This window comes from Grammomys surdaster, unplaced genomic scaffold (assembly GCF_004785775.1).
Source record: "Grammomys surdaster isolate TR1022 unplaced genomic scaffold, NIH_TR_1.0 373, whole genome shotgun sequence".
Lineage (NCBI taxonomy): Eukaryota > Metazoa > Chordata > Mammalia > Rodentia > Muridae > Grammomys > Grammomys surdaster.
Window position 1 is genome coordinate 10,550,603 of NW_021604792.1, and position 18,098 is coordinate 10,568,700.

Sequence of the window (18,098 nt, forward strand, 5' to 3'; positions counted from 1 at the left end):
TTCTCTAACTCTATGAAGAATTGAATTGGAATTTTGATGGGGATTGCATTGAATCTGTAGATTGCTTTCTGCAAGACGACCATTTTTACTATATTAGTCCTTCCAATCCATGAGCATGGGAGATCTTTCCATCTTCTGAGGTCTTTTCTGATTTTTTTTCTTCAGACACTTGAAGTTCTTGCCACACAGATCTTTCTCTTGCTTGGTTAGAGTCACACTAAGATATTTTATATTATCTGTGGCTATTGTGAAGGGTATGTCTTCCCTGATTTCTTTCACAACTCCTGGATCCTTTGTGTAGAGAAAGGCGACTGATTTGTTTGACTTAAATTTATATGCAGTCACTTTGGTGAGGTTGTTTATCAGGTTTAGGTGTTCTCTGGTGGAATTTTTGGGGTCACTTAAGTATGTTATCTTAGCATCTCCAAATATTGATATTCTGATTTCTTCCTAACCAATTTGTATCCCTTTGACCACCTTTGTGGTGTAATTGCTCTAGCTAGGACTTTGAGTACTGCACTGAATATATAGGGAAGGAGTAGGCAGCCTTGTCTAGTTCCTGATTTTAGTGGGACTGTTTTAAGTTTCTCTCCATTTAGTTTGATGCTGGCTACTTGTTTGCTGTATATTGCTTTTACTATGTTTAGGTATGGATCTTGAATTCCTGATCTGTCCAGGACTTTTACCATGAAGGGGTGTTAAATTTTGTCAATAGCTTTTTCAGGATCTAATGAGACTCTCATGTGAGGTTTTTCCTTGAGTTTGTTTATATAGTGGATTACACTCATGGATTTCCTTATATTCCATCCCTACATCCCTGGGATGAAGACTACTTGATCATGGGGAGTGATTGTTTTGGTGTGTTCTTAGATTCAGTTTGCAAGAATTTTATTGAGTATATTGCATCAATATTCATAAGGAGAAATGATCTGAAGTTCTCTTTCTTTGTTGTTTTTTTTTTGTGTGTGTGCGGTTTAGGTATAAGCATAATTGTGGCTTCATAGAATGAATTGGGTAGCATTCCTTCTATTTCTTTTTTGTGGAATAGTTTGAAGAGTATTGGTATAAGTTCTTCTTTGAAGGTCTGAAAAAATTCTGCCTTCAAACCATATGGTCCTGGTCTTATTTTGGATATGAGACTTTTAATGACTTTTTCTATTTCTTTAAGGGTTATGGAACTGTTCAGATAGTTTATCTGATCCTGATTTACAGTTGGAATCTGGTATCTGTCAAGAAAAATTTCAATTTTATCCAGATTTTCCAGTTTTGATGAGTATAGGCTTTTGTAGTAGGATCTGATGATTTTTTGAATTTCCTCAGTTTCTGTTTTTATGTCTCCCTTTTCATTTCTGACTTTGTCAATTTGGATTCTGTCTCTGTGCCCTCTGGTTAGTCTGGCTAAAGTTTTATCTATGTTGTTGATTTTCTCAAAGAATCAGCTCCTGGTTGTTTTGATTCTTTGTATAGTTCTTCTTTTTGTTTCTACTCAGTTGATTTAAGCCTTGAATTTGATTATTTCCTGGCTTCAACTCCTTTTCATTGTATTTGCTTCTTTTGTTCTAGAGTTTTCAGATGTATTGTTAGGCTCCTAGTGTATGCTTTTTCCAGTTTCTTTTGGGAGGCAGTTAGAGCTATGAGTTTTCCACTTGCTAATAGAAAAAAAAAAACCCACTTTCATTGTGTCCCAAAAGTTTTGGTATGTTGTGCCTTCATTTTCATTAAATTCTAAACAGTTTTTAAATTTTGTTTCTGTATTTCTTCCCTGACCAAGTTATTGTAGATTATATAGTTGTTAGGCTTCCATATATATGTGTGCTCTCTCTTGTTTTTGTTGCTACTGAAGACCAGCCTTAATCCATGGTGGTTAGATAGAATCCATGGGATTAATTTAATGTTATTTTATCTGGTGAGGTTTCTTTCATGTTTGAGTATATGGTCAATTTTTGAGAAGGTACCATGAGGAGCTGAGAAGAAGGTATATTCTTTTGTTTTAGGGTGAAATATTCTTTAGATATCTGTCAAATTCACTTGGTTCATAACTTCTTTTAGTTTAACTGTGCCTCTGTTTAGTTTCTACTCCCATGATCTGTCCATTGGTGTGAATGGGGTGTTTTCATCTCTTTCTATTATTGTTGTGAGGTCCAATGTGTATTTTGAGCTTCAGTAATGTTTCATTTACAAATGTGGGTGCCCTTGCATTCAAGGCATAGATGTTCAGAATTGAAAGTTCATCTTGGTGGATTTTTCCTTTGATGGGTATGTAGTGTCTTTCCCTTTCTTTTTTGATAACTTTTGGTTGAAAGTCTATTTTATTGCATATTTGAATGGGTACTCCAGATTGTTTTTTTGGAACCATTTGCTTGAAACATTTTTTTTCCTGGCTTTTACTTTGAGGTACTATCTGTCTTTGTCACTGAGGTGTGCCTCCTGTATACAGAAAATGCTGGACCCTGTTTATGTATCCAGTCTGTTAGCCTATGTCTTTTTAATACAGAATTGAGTCCATATTATGGATGAGTGAGTGTTGCTCCCTGTTATTTTTGTTGTTGGAGGTGGAATTATGTTTGTGTGTTTCTCTTTTTTTGGGTTTGTTGTAAAAAGATTAATTTCTTGCATTTCCTCAGGTGTAGTTTCCCTACTTGTGTTAGATTTTTTCCTTCTATTATCCTCTGTAGTACTGGATTAGTGGAATGATATTGTTTAAATTTGGTTATGTCTTAGAATACCTTGGTTTCTCCATCTATGGTAATTGTGAGTTTCACTAGGTATAGTAGCCTGGGTTGCCATTTTTGTTCTCTTAGTGTCTGTATGATGTATGTTATTTGAACGTTTCCCTTTATTATTTTAAATATTCTTTCTTTGTTATGTGCATTTGGTGTTTTAATTATTTTATGACAGGTGGAATTTCTTTTCTGATCTCATCTGTTTGATGATTTCTAGGCTTCTTGTATGTTTATGGGCATCTCTTTAGGTTTGGGAATTTTCCTTCTATACTTTTGTTGAAGTTGTTTGCTGCCCCTTTGATTTGCAAATTTTTACACTCTTCTATACCTCTTATTCTTAGGTTTAGTTTTTTTCATTGTGTCCAAGATTTCTTGAAGATTTGAGATAGGAGCTTTTTGCTTTTTGTAGTTTCCTTGACAGTTTTGTAGATGTCTTTGATGGTATGTTCGACAGCTGAGGTTCTCCCTTCTATCTCTTGTATTCTGTTGGTGATGCTTGTTCTCTTTTCTAGGTTTTCCGCCCCCAGGGCTATCTCCCTTTATGTTTTGTTTAATGTTTGTATTTCCGTTTTTAGATCCTGGATTTTTTTTGTTCAATTTCTTCATCTGTTCCGTTGTGTTCTTCATCTGTTCCGTTGTGTTCTCCTGTATTTCTTTAAGGAAGTTTTTAATGTTCTTCTTAATGTATTCTATCATCTGTATGAAATGAGAACTTAGATCTGAATCTTGTTTTATAGGTGTGTTGGAGTTTCCAGAACTTGCTGTAGTGGGGATACTGGATTATGATATTGCCAAGTCAATTTGGTTTCTGTTGCTTATGTTCTTGTGGTTGCCTCTTGCCATCTGGTTATCTCTGGTGATATTTGGCCTCGCTGTCTCAAACTGGAGCCTTTCCTTCCTGTGACCCTGTGATCCTGTGATCCTGGATGTGTCAGAAGCCCTGGGGGTTGAACTACAACTGGGTTGTGGGCTGAGTGAGTGGGGATCCAGAGCAGAGGCTCTGCTCCAGTCACAGGTGCAAACTTGAAGGGGCATGGATCTCTGGTTGGGTGAGATATCTGCATCCCAGGGTCCCTGGGGTCTTTGTTATGCAGGTTATTGGGACAGGGTTTCGGGTCTCACCTGTGATCCTGGATGTGTCAGAATACCTGGGGAGTTGACCTGCAGCTGGGATGTGAGGTGTGTTGGTTTGGATCTAGAGCCAAGGCTCTGCTCCCAGCACAGGTGGAAACTGGAAGGCTTGAGTTTCTGGCTGGGAGAAATAAGACATTTTATTCTCCTTTTATATTAGTACACACTATCATAGCTGTGCTCCAAGCTGTGAACTTTTTCTTCTTTGATGTAATGGTGATCAGAGATACAAGTTTCAGATTCCAAATGCCTTAGATACACAAAAATGTTTGTATTATACAGAGCAAAACCAAACTTACATGGAGAAAGAGATAGTTGACTTATAATCCCTTTCATTGATGGGCATGTATACAGTTCAGGTCCAGAGCAGATGTGGTTCCCTAACAGTTCTCAAGAACATCCATTCCTCTCCACCCTCAGTTATCTTTCTTCATGGAATGCATGCCCCAGTTTGACATCTTGTACTTGGATTGTATCTATGCCCCCAGTGTCTTCTGTACAATGCACTTTTGTTGTTGTAGAACTGGGTAAGTGCACATTTCTACTATCTGGCTCCTTCTAGGTTGAACCTGGAGGATTCACAATACAAGGTTAAGGCTCAAATATGTTCAAAATGTTGTGAAACTTCATACACTTAGGATTTCTTCAGTAGGTGAATTTTAGGTAGAAATTTACAATTTTAAGAGTATTTACATTTTCAGTCTGTATCATTGACTTGTGCAAAATTTCCCCTTATTTTGGTGCAACATGCTGTTTGCATGGTGATGATTTTCTTCCTTTATTTGTTGATTTAAGAGTGTTCAGTCCCCTGGTATTCCACTGTAATAGTTCACAGAATTCTTTGTTCCCTTTGGATTGTAATTGTTTTAGTGTTGGTGACAGTGAGTAACTGAGATACATATTTTATGACCTTCTGCCTAAAGAATAGCTTTAAACATGAACTATGCAGTTACACACTCTTTCCTTTGTCCTGCCTATAATAAGTGCATAAGCTACATCTATGGACTTCAATATATTTTCCCTGAGACACTACAGTGTACTGTTCTCTCACATACACAGTCTGTTATCTTTGGGGCTTCTGGTAGCTGCCCTTTTCTGTCTCATTCCTTGTCATGCTTCTTCTGAGGACTTGGTGATAGTCTGCCTTTTGAGCTCAGGTGATTGTTAATCATATGTTAACATTTTTTGAGAAACAGATGTGCAAACAATTGATGACCTTCTTTCCTTTTTCTTAAAAGTGTTTTGAAGTCATAGTTAAGTAAAGAAGTATTCATATGTATAAAGATAGTAAAGGTTAAACTTTATTTGATACCTTCAGAGTTAAAAGGAAATCACTTCCAGGCTCTGTTTAAACATAGTTATATGTGTGGATATTTTGATTTCCATATGATCCAATAAAAATTCTGCTATTTCTTAACATTTTTTCAGTTCTAAGTTTCATGGTGTGTTAAGTATTTGCAGAATATTTTATTTAGTAATTTGTAAATTTGTGTTTTATTTTTTACTTTATTGTCAACTTTCCTATAGAAACAATTTGATGTGTCTAATTCTATAGTGAGTTAATTGAAGTGCTTATTTACAATGTTTAAAGTACCAAGGAAATTAATGATATGTGTTGGCTGTCAACATGAAACTTTTTCTCTAAACTTGAATTGAAATATGTACTCCTTATAAGCACTTTTGGTGTTATATATGAAACTAATTTAGTTTCTCATTATAGTCACGAAAAGAATGAATTGCAGAAAATTCTAAACCACCATAACTGCAACACCATGCAGAATGACATTGACTTAAAGAAAAAAATGCTGAGTATTGTGTCTATAGTGTGTAGTGCATGCAGTGATCTTCTGGAATCCCTCAACAGAGAACAACACAGATGGTACAGCAAAACCAAGACAGTTTTATATTCCTCACATCCCACAGATATGGAGCTGTGGAGGATCATGAATACAGAATTACATTGCTATCTATTTTTTCTTCTCTGGAAGCTTTGAAGTCCAACCAGCAGCTTAAGATGCTGGTGATCCCTTAGTTAATACTTTGGGGGTTCCTTATTTCTAGTATGGGCCTTGAAACTCAGAAATTGTTGTTTGGATTAGGAGAATCTTATCTTAGAGTTTCTATATAAGTCAGTGTCTGTTTGGTACTTCTTCTCCTCCCTGAGGATGGAATTAAGAATCAGTACCCCTGAGAATTTTTATTGTTTTGGTTCAAAACAGACTTGGATGCTCACAGCCAGCCATCAGACTGAGCATGGAGATCCCAGTGGAGGAGTTAGGAAAAGGACTAAAGGAGCTGAAGGGGTTTACAACCCCATAGGAAAAACAACAATATCAACCAAACAGACTGCTCAGAGCCTCCAGGGACTAAAGCACCAACCAAAGAGTACACATGAAGGGACCGTTGGATCTAGCTGCATATGAAGCAGAGGATGGCCTTACCTGGCATCAATGGGAGGAGAGGCCCTTGGTCATATAAAGGCTCTGTGCTCCACAGTAGGACAATGCCAGGGCGATGAGGTGGGAGGGAGTGTTTGGGTGAGTGGGGGAGCACTCTCATCAAAATGGGGGGGGAAAGATGGGATGGAGGTTGTGGAGGGTGTGAAACTAGGAAGAGGTATAACATTTGAAATGTAAATAAATAAGATATACAATAAAAATATTTTTCACAAGGTAATTGTTGGACCTAGTACGCCAAACAGCAGAGATTGCCTTGTGTTGAATACAGGGAAGTCAGTCAATCACCATGTTTCAATGAAGACCCTTTAACTCTGAGGTGCAGAAAGTCAAAAGGAAAACAACCAAATTGTGTTCACAAACCATCATTTGTAACTTTATTACATATCTCCTTTTACTCTTTAAAAATCAAGCATATGAGACCTTGTACTGGATGCCCTATACATTTATTTCTTCTTTTTAATCTGTCTTCACAGCACAAAGTATCATAGAAAAACAACTTCAGTGTAAAATTATCTCTTATTATTTCAGCAATGCTGAAAAACAATCCTGCTTGCTGAGCAAAGTTAGTGGTATTGAAAGCATAATACATTGAGTTGTTATCAGAAAGAGTTTCTGTTGTTGTTTTTACTATGTTTATATATTTTTGTGTGGAGTTATGTGCATGTGCATGCACAGACCACAGCATATGAGTAATTCATGGATAGCTGAAGCAAATTAGGTCTCACCTTTAATTACGAGGCATCTGAGAGCTAAACTCACATGGTTAGGTTTGGTGTCAACAGTCTCAATTTACTCAAGTCACTGGCCCAAGATCATATTTTAGGAGTTTAAGGAAAATAAAATTATTTTGGTGATAGACATTTAATTAATTCTATATTCTACACATTTTAGTCAACAAACTTTGTTTGAAAAATCATGTCATTCTATAAGATTCAAATTTTAATGACCGTCTATTATATATTTTGCTTTATAATAATTTGATGGTAATGAAATCACTCCAGAAAATGGGAGACTGTACATATTTCAGTGTGACAGGTCTACACAATGATGACTGTGGTAAAAGACATCCCTGTATCTGTGAAAAGAGAATGAAAAAATTCCCTTCGCCAATGTACAGTGTAAAGGACAGGTAAAAATGACACGTTATCTTCTGTGTTTTTTTTTTCATGTGATGATTTGTGACTTTTTACCAACTAAAAGTTTGATTCATAGGTCAATCCATTGTGTGAACAGAGCATGGAACTCTAAAAAGGAGAACTAGTCTATTGAAATCTGGCTTAACGCAGCAGAAGCCATCTTTCTTTCTGGCACACAGAGCAGATTGCATTGTAGAATGGACACCCTTTGCTCCAAGACCCCGACAATTCACTCATGTTTCCTGAATGACACACAGAAACACATAGAGTACCTTATAAGTAGTGAACATATCATTTTGTCACTAGGATATTTCTATATCCCATGGCTTTGACAGCACAATTAATAACTAGTTTGCACTTGTGGGTTTCATTTGTTGGTTAGCTACTATTTGGTATTTTTTTACATGTAGAAGAATTTATCACTTTTAAATCTGCTTTTGGGATGAGTAACTGTGGGTAGGGGGACTGGAAGGGGTAACTACTAGAATGTAATTAAATGAAATACTTTTAAAAGGCTTTATTTTTTGCTATAAAATATAATTTTATACCATGAATAATTGTCCAGCTAGTTCAAGAAAGTCATAGAATCTTCCACAGTCAACATATATTCTTGTTTTCATTCTGTCCCCCTCTCATCCATTTGATAAGAAGCTGAAACCCCAGAGATACAGTAAAATTTATTGAAGCCAGCAGGGTATGGTGACTCAGAGTTATAACCCTTATGTGTACAAGCATTTGAGGGCAACCTAAGCTACATAGTAAATCTGAACATCATTTGCTATGGAATGAGACTTTGTCCATGAAGCCTAATAATGATAATAGGAATAATAATATAAATTGTTTATAAACAGTTTTCTAAGGAGATGCAGTAACTTTCACAGCATAATATTACAATGATAAAACTCAAGAAATTTATTATTGCTCTATTAGTATGTTCTATTCCATGATCCACATTTATATCTGTCAGTTTTCTGGATGAAATTACTATGTCCTCATGGTCAGTTTCATGCTGTTCATTTACTTGTAGTATTCTCGTGACTTTTAGTTTTGAAATAGTTATTGACTTGTGATTTCTTTGTGGCTTTGATCCTGACATTTAAAAAAAAAATCATGTCTTGAAGTTGAAGTGTGTATGTAAAAATATGTACCTCCAGTAAATTAAGATTTGTATCAGATATGCACACCTTTTCAATCACTATTATGCTCAAAAATTTCTTGTCCATTTGACACAAAATAGAATCATATCAGAGGAAGGAACATTAATTCTGAAAGTACCTTGATAAGATCTGGCTGTAGGTAAGCCTGTAGATATTTTCTTAACTAGTGATATATGTGTGGGGGCCAGATTATTGGTGACACCTTTGGGCTTGTGGTCTTCTGTACTCTAATAAAGAAGGCTGAGCAAGCTATAGGGAGTAAACCAATTGTCAGCACCCTTCCTTGACAACTGCATTAGTTTCTTCCTCCTGGTTCCTGTCAGGCTTGAATTTCTGTCCTGATTTCATTTAGTGATGGACTGTAATGTGGAAATATAAACAAAATAATCCCTCTCCTCTCCATGTTCCTTTCACCAGGGCATTTTATCACAAAAGAAATCCAGACTAAGAGAGACATCAAACTCTAACAGGGAAACTTTTTAGTTCCCAGAGTTTTTTTCTTTTTTTCTTTTTTTCCCCACATTTCCTGCCAGCCTGGTCCTAGGCAGGTAGACATAGGCTGTCTTGTATTGTAACTTTGTATGGCCTAGTTCATGCTGTAATATTCTGTGTATAGATTTGTATTTGACTCCATTTTTTGTTTCTTTATTTTTATTACTGACTTTCAGCCAACTCATACTTTTTCACAAACAGTGGTTCAACCATTTTGTTACTCAGCACTTTCTTGTTACACGAATAACCATAATATTCCTCCATTGACATGTTCACATCTGTTTTTAAGTTTTAACAATTTTTAATAAAGTTGTCATGTCAATTTTTATGTGGCACTGTTTTAAACACATTTTATATATTTAATTTTTATCTATCAAGCATCTATCTTTATATCATCTATCTATCTATCTATCTATCTATCTATCTATCTATCTATCTATTTTGTTAAACATCCAGAGTTATGTTATTTGCTTTCCAGTGTAAAGTGAATTTTTGTTTCATAACATTTGATGATATCAGTGCTTTGAATTTTAATAAGACAGATGGATTGAGAAGTTCTTAATTCTCTGTGATCTAATGAAACCAACCCTATTTTCATGTACATTTTGGCCACTCAGATGTTTTCCTTTGTCAAATAACTGTACACATGTGTTCATCACTTATTAGGATTTTCTGTCAGACTCATACACATATAATTTTGACCCAAAACCTTTGAGCATATGCCATAACAAGTTCCTACTGTATAGTTCAGCATTTTCAAAAACACATTATCTAATAATAGACAATTTGGCATTCTATTCAAGACAGAATTAGCAGTTTTTCATGCTTTCGAAATAAGTCTTTGATTATGACAAATTGCAGAGATTTTTATCTGTTTTTTTTCAGAAATTATGTAGTTTTCACTTATACATTTAGATAAAATAATATTTTATTTTTTATTTACAAATTTGATGGTGGGGTTATATGCCTTGTGTGTATGAGTACCTGCAGAAGCCAGAATAGGGCACTTGATCTTCTGAAGTTGTAGTTTTAAGAGGTTATGAACCAAATAGGTGCTGGGAAATAAATTCAGATACTCTGTTAGAGTAACATACTCCTTCCTCTCTTTTAAAACATTATAACAGAAATGTACTGGATACATGCTGTGTGCTCAACAATGTGCTGGGGACTTAAAACCAACTTTACTTTTCAAAGAAGTTTTAATTTATTTTAAATATATTTGCATTGAAAATAGATTTTCTAATACTATACTCTCATGTTATGGTTTCACATTCACACTTCTCAATTCCTTTCCACTTCGCTCACCCTCTCAAATCAATATCCTTTCTTTTTCTCTCTATTTAGGGTAAAACTGACATCTAAAATAAATAAATTAATTAATAATAATTAATAATAATATAAAATTACATAAAGAAAAAATCTTAATTGGACAAAACAAAGAAACAGAAGAAAACAAAACAAAGAAATTGCTTAAGAAACACAAATGAACACAGAAAAATACACATTTGCTCACACAGAAACATCATCTCTACAAAACTAGAAACCATAATATATAACTAAAGTATCCAAAAGGAGGAAAGAAAAAATAATGTCCTGACATTTGAGACATTGTGAGACAAAGAACTTCCAAAAGTGCCATTGGATTCATTTTATGTTGGCCTTCTACTGTAGGGCATCGGGTCTGGCCTCAAATGTGCTTTGTATACCCAGTAAGACTATAGGAAAACACTAATTTTTCCTTTACAAATGGTTGTTGTTTCAGAGAGCCCAGACTACCTGGTCATAGCTTTTCTGTATCCAACCATGTGTCTGTCCTAGGGTTTTTTTGTTTTTGTTTTTGTTTTTTTTTGTCTTTTTGTTTTGTTTTGTTTTGTTTTGTTTTTAGATGGATGGGTGGCATCTTCTGTCAACTGGGGTCTTTGTCTATCCAATGGATATGGTCTCTATGGGTTCTCTCGCCCTTTTGTTGGGTATTTTGGCTAATGTCATCCATATTGGGTCCTGAGAACAGCTTGGGTCCGTGGAATCTGGGACTTTTTAGTGGCCACATCCAATTCCTCTCCCCCACTACTACATACTTACTTTCAAATTCCAGATCCTCTGTACTTCTCCTTCATCTCCTCCCATATCTGAACCAGCCCCCCTTTTCTCTTCCCCTTCTCTTTCCCTACAAGATCCCTCTCTCCATCTACTTCCCGAGATTATTTTCTTCCTCCTTCTGAGTAGTACTGTAGCATGTACACTTTGATGTGGTCTTCTTTCTTCTCAGATTTCATGTGGTTTGTGAGTAGAGTCTTGGGTATTCCAAGCTTCTTTTTGGCCAATATCTGTGTATCTGTGAGTACATACCACATGTGATCTTTTGTGACTGAATTACTTCACTCAAGATGGTATTTTCAAGTTCCATCCATTTGTCTTTGAATTTCATGAAGTCATTGTTACTCTTTCAAGGTCTTTAAAGAATTGTGTTGGAATTTTGATGGGAATATCATTGAATTTGTAGATTTTGGTAAGATAGATTTGCTCCTGTCAAAAGGAAGCATAAGGACAAAGAGTGAAGCACAGATTGAAGGAAAGGCCATCCATGGACTGCTCCATCTAGGGATCCATCCCATATGCAAACATCAAATCTGGACACTATTGTGGATGCCAAGAAGGGCTTGCTAACAGGAACCTGCTATAGCTATCCCCTGAGAGGCTCTGCCAGTGCCTGACCAATACAGATGTGAATGCACACAGGCAAACATTGAACTGAGCATGGGGATCCCAATGGAAAAGTTAAGGAAAGGACTGAAGGAGCTGAATAGGTTTGCAACTCCATAGAAAGAACAACAATATCAACCAACCAGAACCACCAGAGCTCCCAGGGACTAAACAACCAACTAAAGTGTACACATTGGGGATGGGGCATGGCTCCAGCTGTATATTTGGCAGATGATCACCTTATCGGACATTGCTGGGAGGGGAGCTCCTTGGTCCTGTGAAGGATCTATGATCCAGAGCCCTGGGGCAGGAGCAGGTGGGAAGGTGTGGGAGCACCTTCATAGAGGGAGGACCAGAGAGAGGGGATAGGAGATTTCTGGGAAACTGGGAAGGGGGATAGTATTTGAAATTTAAATAAATAAAATAACCAACAAATTTTTTTTTTTTAAAAAAGAGCAATCCTCAACTTCATATGGAAAAACAAAATCCCATAAAGTAAAGTATAACTAAAATAATCCTGTACAATAAAGACCATCTGGAGGTATCGCCAAGTGTGACTTCAAGCTGCCCTACAGAGCAATAGAATAAAAATCTCCATAGTATTTTAATAGAAGTAGATAGGCTGATTAATGGAATCAAATCAAAGATACAGAAATAAACACACACACACTTTCAGACACTGGATTTTTGAAAAAGAAGACAAAACCATACAATGAAGAGGGAGAGCACCTTTAACAAAAATGGTGCAGGGCAAACTGGATGTCTGCATGTAGAAGAAAGCAAATAGATCCATGTTTATTGCTCTTCAAAACACTCATGTTCAAGTGGATCAACACAAAATCAGGCACAAGAAATCTAAAAGAACAGAAAGGAGGTGGGAAAACTTTGAACTCATTGTTATAGGAGACAATTTAATGAACAGAACATCCATAGGTCAGCCACTAAGATCAACATTTAATTATTGAGACCTCATAAAACTGAAAAGCTTCTGTAAGGAAAAGGACACTGTAAGTAGGACAAAATGACATCCTACAGACTGAAAAAAGATCACTAACCCATCATCTGACAAAGATCTAATATCCAAAATATATAAGAAGTCAAAAAGTTAGACACCCACAATCCAAATATCTCAATTGAAAAATCAAGTATAGAGATAGAGAATTAAAAACTGAGGAAACTAGAATGGCTGAGAAACACTAAAAGAAATGTTGGACATTCTTAGTCATTGAGAAATGCAAATCACATCTCTGAGATTCCACCTTACACCCATCAGAATGGCTAAGATAAAAAATGTAGGGGACTACACATCCTGGCAAGTATGATGAGCATCACTCCTCCCATGGTGGCAGGAGTGCCAATTTGTACAACCACTCTGGAAATCAATTTGGCAATTTCTCCAGAAATTGGAAATAGTTCTACTACAAGACCCAGCTATACCACTCCTGGGCATATACTTAAAAGATGCTCTACCACACCACAAGGACATCTGCTCAACTGTGTTCATAGCAGTTTTATTCATAATAGCCAGAAACATGAAACAACTTAGATGCCCCTTAGCTGATGAATGGATGAAGAAAGTGCTGTAAATCTATACAATGGAATAAATACTATTCTCCTATTAAAAACAAAAATATCATGAAAATTTTAGGTAAATAAATGGACCTAGAAAATATTATCCCAACTGAGGTAATTGAGTTCCAAAAAAACCCAAACAACAACAACAAAGATACATAACATGTACTCACAGGTGGACATTACCCATAAAGTACAGGATACCCATGCTACAATCCACAGATTCAAAGAAACTAAGTCACTAGGAGAACTCAGTTGAAGACCCCTGCATCTCATTCAGATGAGGGAGTAAAATATATATCAGAGGTAGATGGATGGAGTGGACTAGGTAGGAAATGGATGAGGAGGAGAATGGGGATGGGGATCTGGTGTGCTGAGGGGGATGGTGCAGGAAAGGGCTGAGAGAGAAAGGAAATCAGTTGGGTTGCATCCTTGGGAATAGCCTGTGACCTACAATGGGTGAAGCTAATGGGTGTTCATGAGGTTGACCCTAGTTGAGACTCCTGCCAGCTGGGAATATGGAAACTGAAATGCCCCCCTTTTGTAGCCATACTGCATACTGGGCCCTAGCATACTTGTATTCTGGAAACAAATGTAGAGTCCCCACAGTCAAATATTATTCAAGTTTCAGGGAGTCTTGTGGAAGAGTGGCAGACAGGACTCGGGGAGACTAAGGGTCAAGATGCCACAAGAAGGCCTACATAGTCAACTAACCTGTACACATGTGGTCTCAGAGTATGAACCACCAACCAATGAGCATGCAGGGGTTGGACCTAGGACCTCCACACATTTTTGACAGATGTGCAGCTTGGTTTATATATGGGTCTGCTAAGAATTGCAGTGGAAACTGCTGCTATTCTTTTACTTGCCTTTGGATGCCCTTCTCCAACCTGGACTGCCTTGTCTGGCCTTAATGGTAGAAGATGTGCCTGCTGTAAATAGAGGTGCCAGGGCAAGTTCTTATCCATGAAGGCTTTCCCTTTTTTGAAGAAAAGGGTAATGGAGGGAGAGGCTCGTGAGGGTGGCCATATGAGGAGATAAGAGATTGGTGATTAAATAAATAAATTATTGAATGGAATAAAAGCATAAAGGTGGAGGGGGGATGTGATAGGGGGTTGTAGGGAGGGGAAATGGGGAAATGGGATGATATCTGTATTGAAAATAAATAAAATATCCAATAAAAATTATTAATAAATAAATGAATAATTGTAAAAGAGAAAAATAGGAAAGAAAAGCACTGAACTAGAGCTCTGGAGCTCCCCGAAATAGAGTCTCCGTGGTTTTTGCTTTGAGCCTTCACCTAAATTATTGTTTCATAGTCCTCTAGCATTCAGTAGTAATATGTGAAGTAAAAGAAACCATTTCCTCCTAAATTTTTGGTTTAATGTCCAAGACAGAGACCTGGGATAAGGAAGGTACCCAAGATCAAAGGATATGACCTTAGCTATGACTCACTACATGGGGGTTACCAGAATGTAGGACCGTGAAAGGCAGCCTGGTTTATGGTTGAGCTACGGTTAGAAACCTTGGTGACCCTGAAAGACAGTAGGCATTTGGTCATGCTCCCAGACTCCCGGCTCCTGACAGGAGGCCACAGTCCTCTATAGATTTGTGGCCATCACTCACTAAGGGCAATGTCCCAAGCAAATTAAGCTTTCTTTCCCAGACACTCCTCTGTGCAAAAGGTATTTAACCTCAACCCTCCCCTGAGAAATGGGGTAAGGTTTTTACTCATCCACTCTCTGCCATGACAATAAAAGCCTTAAAACTATGGACTGCCTCTTTTCATGGGGATCCACCATAGGAAGCAATGGAGGAGACCTTCACCTAAAGAGCTGCATCTAATCTCCCACAGAAGGCTCTCAGAACTCCCAGCCATGACTACCAAGCCAAGCCAGCTCCCTGCCAACCAAGCCAAAGACTCTCCCCGAGGGGAGAGTGCACGACCCGACTGGAGTGCTCTCCCCATCTCCTCCTCGGCTGTGGGCTGAACCCACCAACTTGCGGCCCCCACTCTGTTCTCAGCTCTTCTTCAGCTCCCAGCGACCCCTGGGTGCCCAAGAGCCTGAAAACGAGACAGCACCCACCCTCGCTGTGTTATAGGCCCAGGGACCCTGAGCCAGCTCCAGCTGTCCCCTGGAACTCAGATTGTGCTCCTCCATCTCTGGAGCAGTGTCTCATATCTCACAAAGCCCAACACCTGCCCAGGGTCAGCATGGGGTAAGCACAAACTTCCTGTGTCATGGCTTCCCAAGTGGTCTGAGCCCTGTTGCAGAGTGGACATGAGACCCCATATAACCCAACACCTGAAAGAAGCCTATGAGGGCCATTTGTATTCAAACTAGTAACCCTAAGACAAAATATATAAGGGATTATTAGTTCTGCACGTGCTACACAGTTTACAACAGCTGAATCACAATGGAAAGTGGAAGACCCACTTATTTGTGTAGTCCTCATGGCTGCTGTCACAATACTTGGAGTAGTTCTACAATGTTTGTCTCTCAGCCAGGGAGATGACAACCCAGTAGTTACTTAGTACACATGGCTGGGTCCCTCACTAATGCCAGTGTGGCATGGAAAATCTTTAGGATTCCTAGAGAGCAGCTGTTTCTTAGCCCGTGATGGAAGTAAAAAAAATGTTGGCTCTAATCAGCTGATTCTAATTTGTGATGACTTGAAATGAAAACTGACTATACAAAACATGTCCTTAGACTAAATAGTCACTGAAATGTTAAATATGTGTTCTGGGAATCAAAACTGGGTTTTATGGAAGAGTAGCTATAGGATACATGGCTATTCCATATTATTGTCAGGACTATGAAAGATAGTTGAGATTATTTGAAAATTGTGTTGACTACTATATCTTTCCTTAATAGAAGAGAGAGAACTGTTGGCTTCTTGGATAATGAGCTAGGATAAAACTTCTCATTGAAACAATCAAAATGAATACACAATAAGCAGTAAAAGAAAGATACAAGGACTGGATACTGTAGATCACCCTGTCATCCCAGAACCCACAAGTTTCAGGGAGTAAGATCAAGTGTTTCAGGGCTGTCTCAGCTACATAATCATCCTGAAACTATATCAGACCATGCAACAGGAAAAATAAATAAACTTAGGAGAATGAGTGCTTTAAGGAGGATGAGCCGAGCATGCAGACTCCAGAGAGGATTAAGTGAAGCTGGATTAGACTCCCTTCTCTGAAGTATCACACAGTGAGAAAACAGAGACTGAAGAAGCAGAGGTCTAAGTCCTGGATTATTGCCTGTGTTTTCCAAAAGTGTATTGTGTTCCTGGGTATTGTGGAGCCCAGATATATGCTGGAAGTGCTCTTGTGGGCCCCCTTTATCATGTGTACTACATTCCTAAATCATCTTCCTCATTTCCTCCCTCTAGGTGCTTGAGCTTATCAAGGACTATGTGGGTAGACAGATAAAGCAGAGTGTTATAATAGCTGTGATTACAAATGCCCAGGGAGGATATAAGCATAGGAAATCTCAAAATAGAGTTGTTTGGGGTTTTCTTAAAACCTATGAAGTTTACCATATATCATAATTGTTAAAGTTCCACCTTAAAAGACACAAGCACGCAGAAGTGGGAAACTTGCCCAGAACAACCACTTCCCCCTGTGAAGCAAGTGAGTCAGCCATTCTTTTTTTTTTATTATTATTGGATGTTTTATTTACATTTCACATGTTGTCCCCTTACACCATCCCCCACCCACCCAGGAACCCCCTATCCCCTCACCCCTCCTCCTTCTTCTCTGCGGATGTAACCCCTATCTACCCTCTACTCCCACCTCCCCACCCTCAAAATTCCCACCCCCTCGGGTATCCAGCGTTCATGAGGTCAAGGATCTCTTCTTTCACTTATGCCCAGCAGGGCCCTCCACTCTTACATATTCAGCTGAAGCCCTGGATCCCTCCCTAAGTGCTCCCAGGCTGGTGGTTTACACCCTGGGAGCTGTGGTTGGTTGGTATTGTTGCTCTCCTCATGGGGCCACCAACACTTTCAGCTCCAATGGCCTTCACTCTAACTCCTCCATTGGGAACCCCATTATCTGTTCAATGGCTAGTTGTGAGCATCTGCCTCTGAATATGTCAGACTCTTGAAGACCTCCGAGGAGACGTCCATATCAGGCTCTTATCAGCATGCACTTCCTGACTTCCACATCAGCATCTACCTTTGGTGACTGCACATGGGATGGATACTCAGGTAGAATGGTCTTCAGACGGCCCCTCCTTCAGTTTCTGTCCCTCACTTTGTCTCCATATTTGCTCCCTTGAGTATTTTGTTGCTCCTTCTAAGAAGGACCGAATCACCCCCACTTGGTCTTCCTTCTTCATGAGCCTCATGTGGCCTGTAAGTTGCATCTTGGGCATTTCAAGGTTCTGGGCTAATATCCAATAATCAGTGAGTGAATATCATGTGTGTTCTTTTGTGATTGGCTTACTTCACTCAGGATGATAATTTCTAGTTCCATCCATTTACCTAGGAAACTCTCAAATTCATTGTTTTTAATAGCTGCGTAATACTCCATTGTGTAAATAGACCACATTTTTTAAATCCATTCCTCAGTTGAAGGACATCTGGGTTCTTTCCAGCTCCTGGCTAATCTAAATAAGGCTGCTATGAACATAACTGAGCATATGTCCTTGTTATATGTTCAAGCATCTTCTGGGTATATGCCTAGGAGTGGTATAGCTGTATCCTCAGGTAATGCTA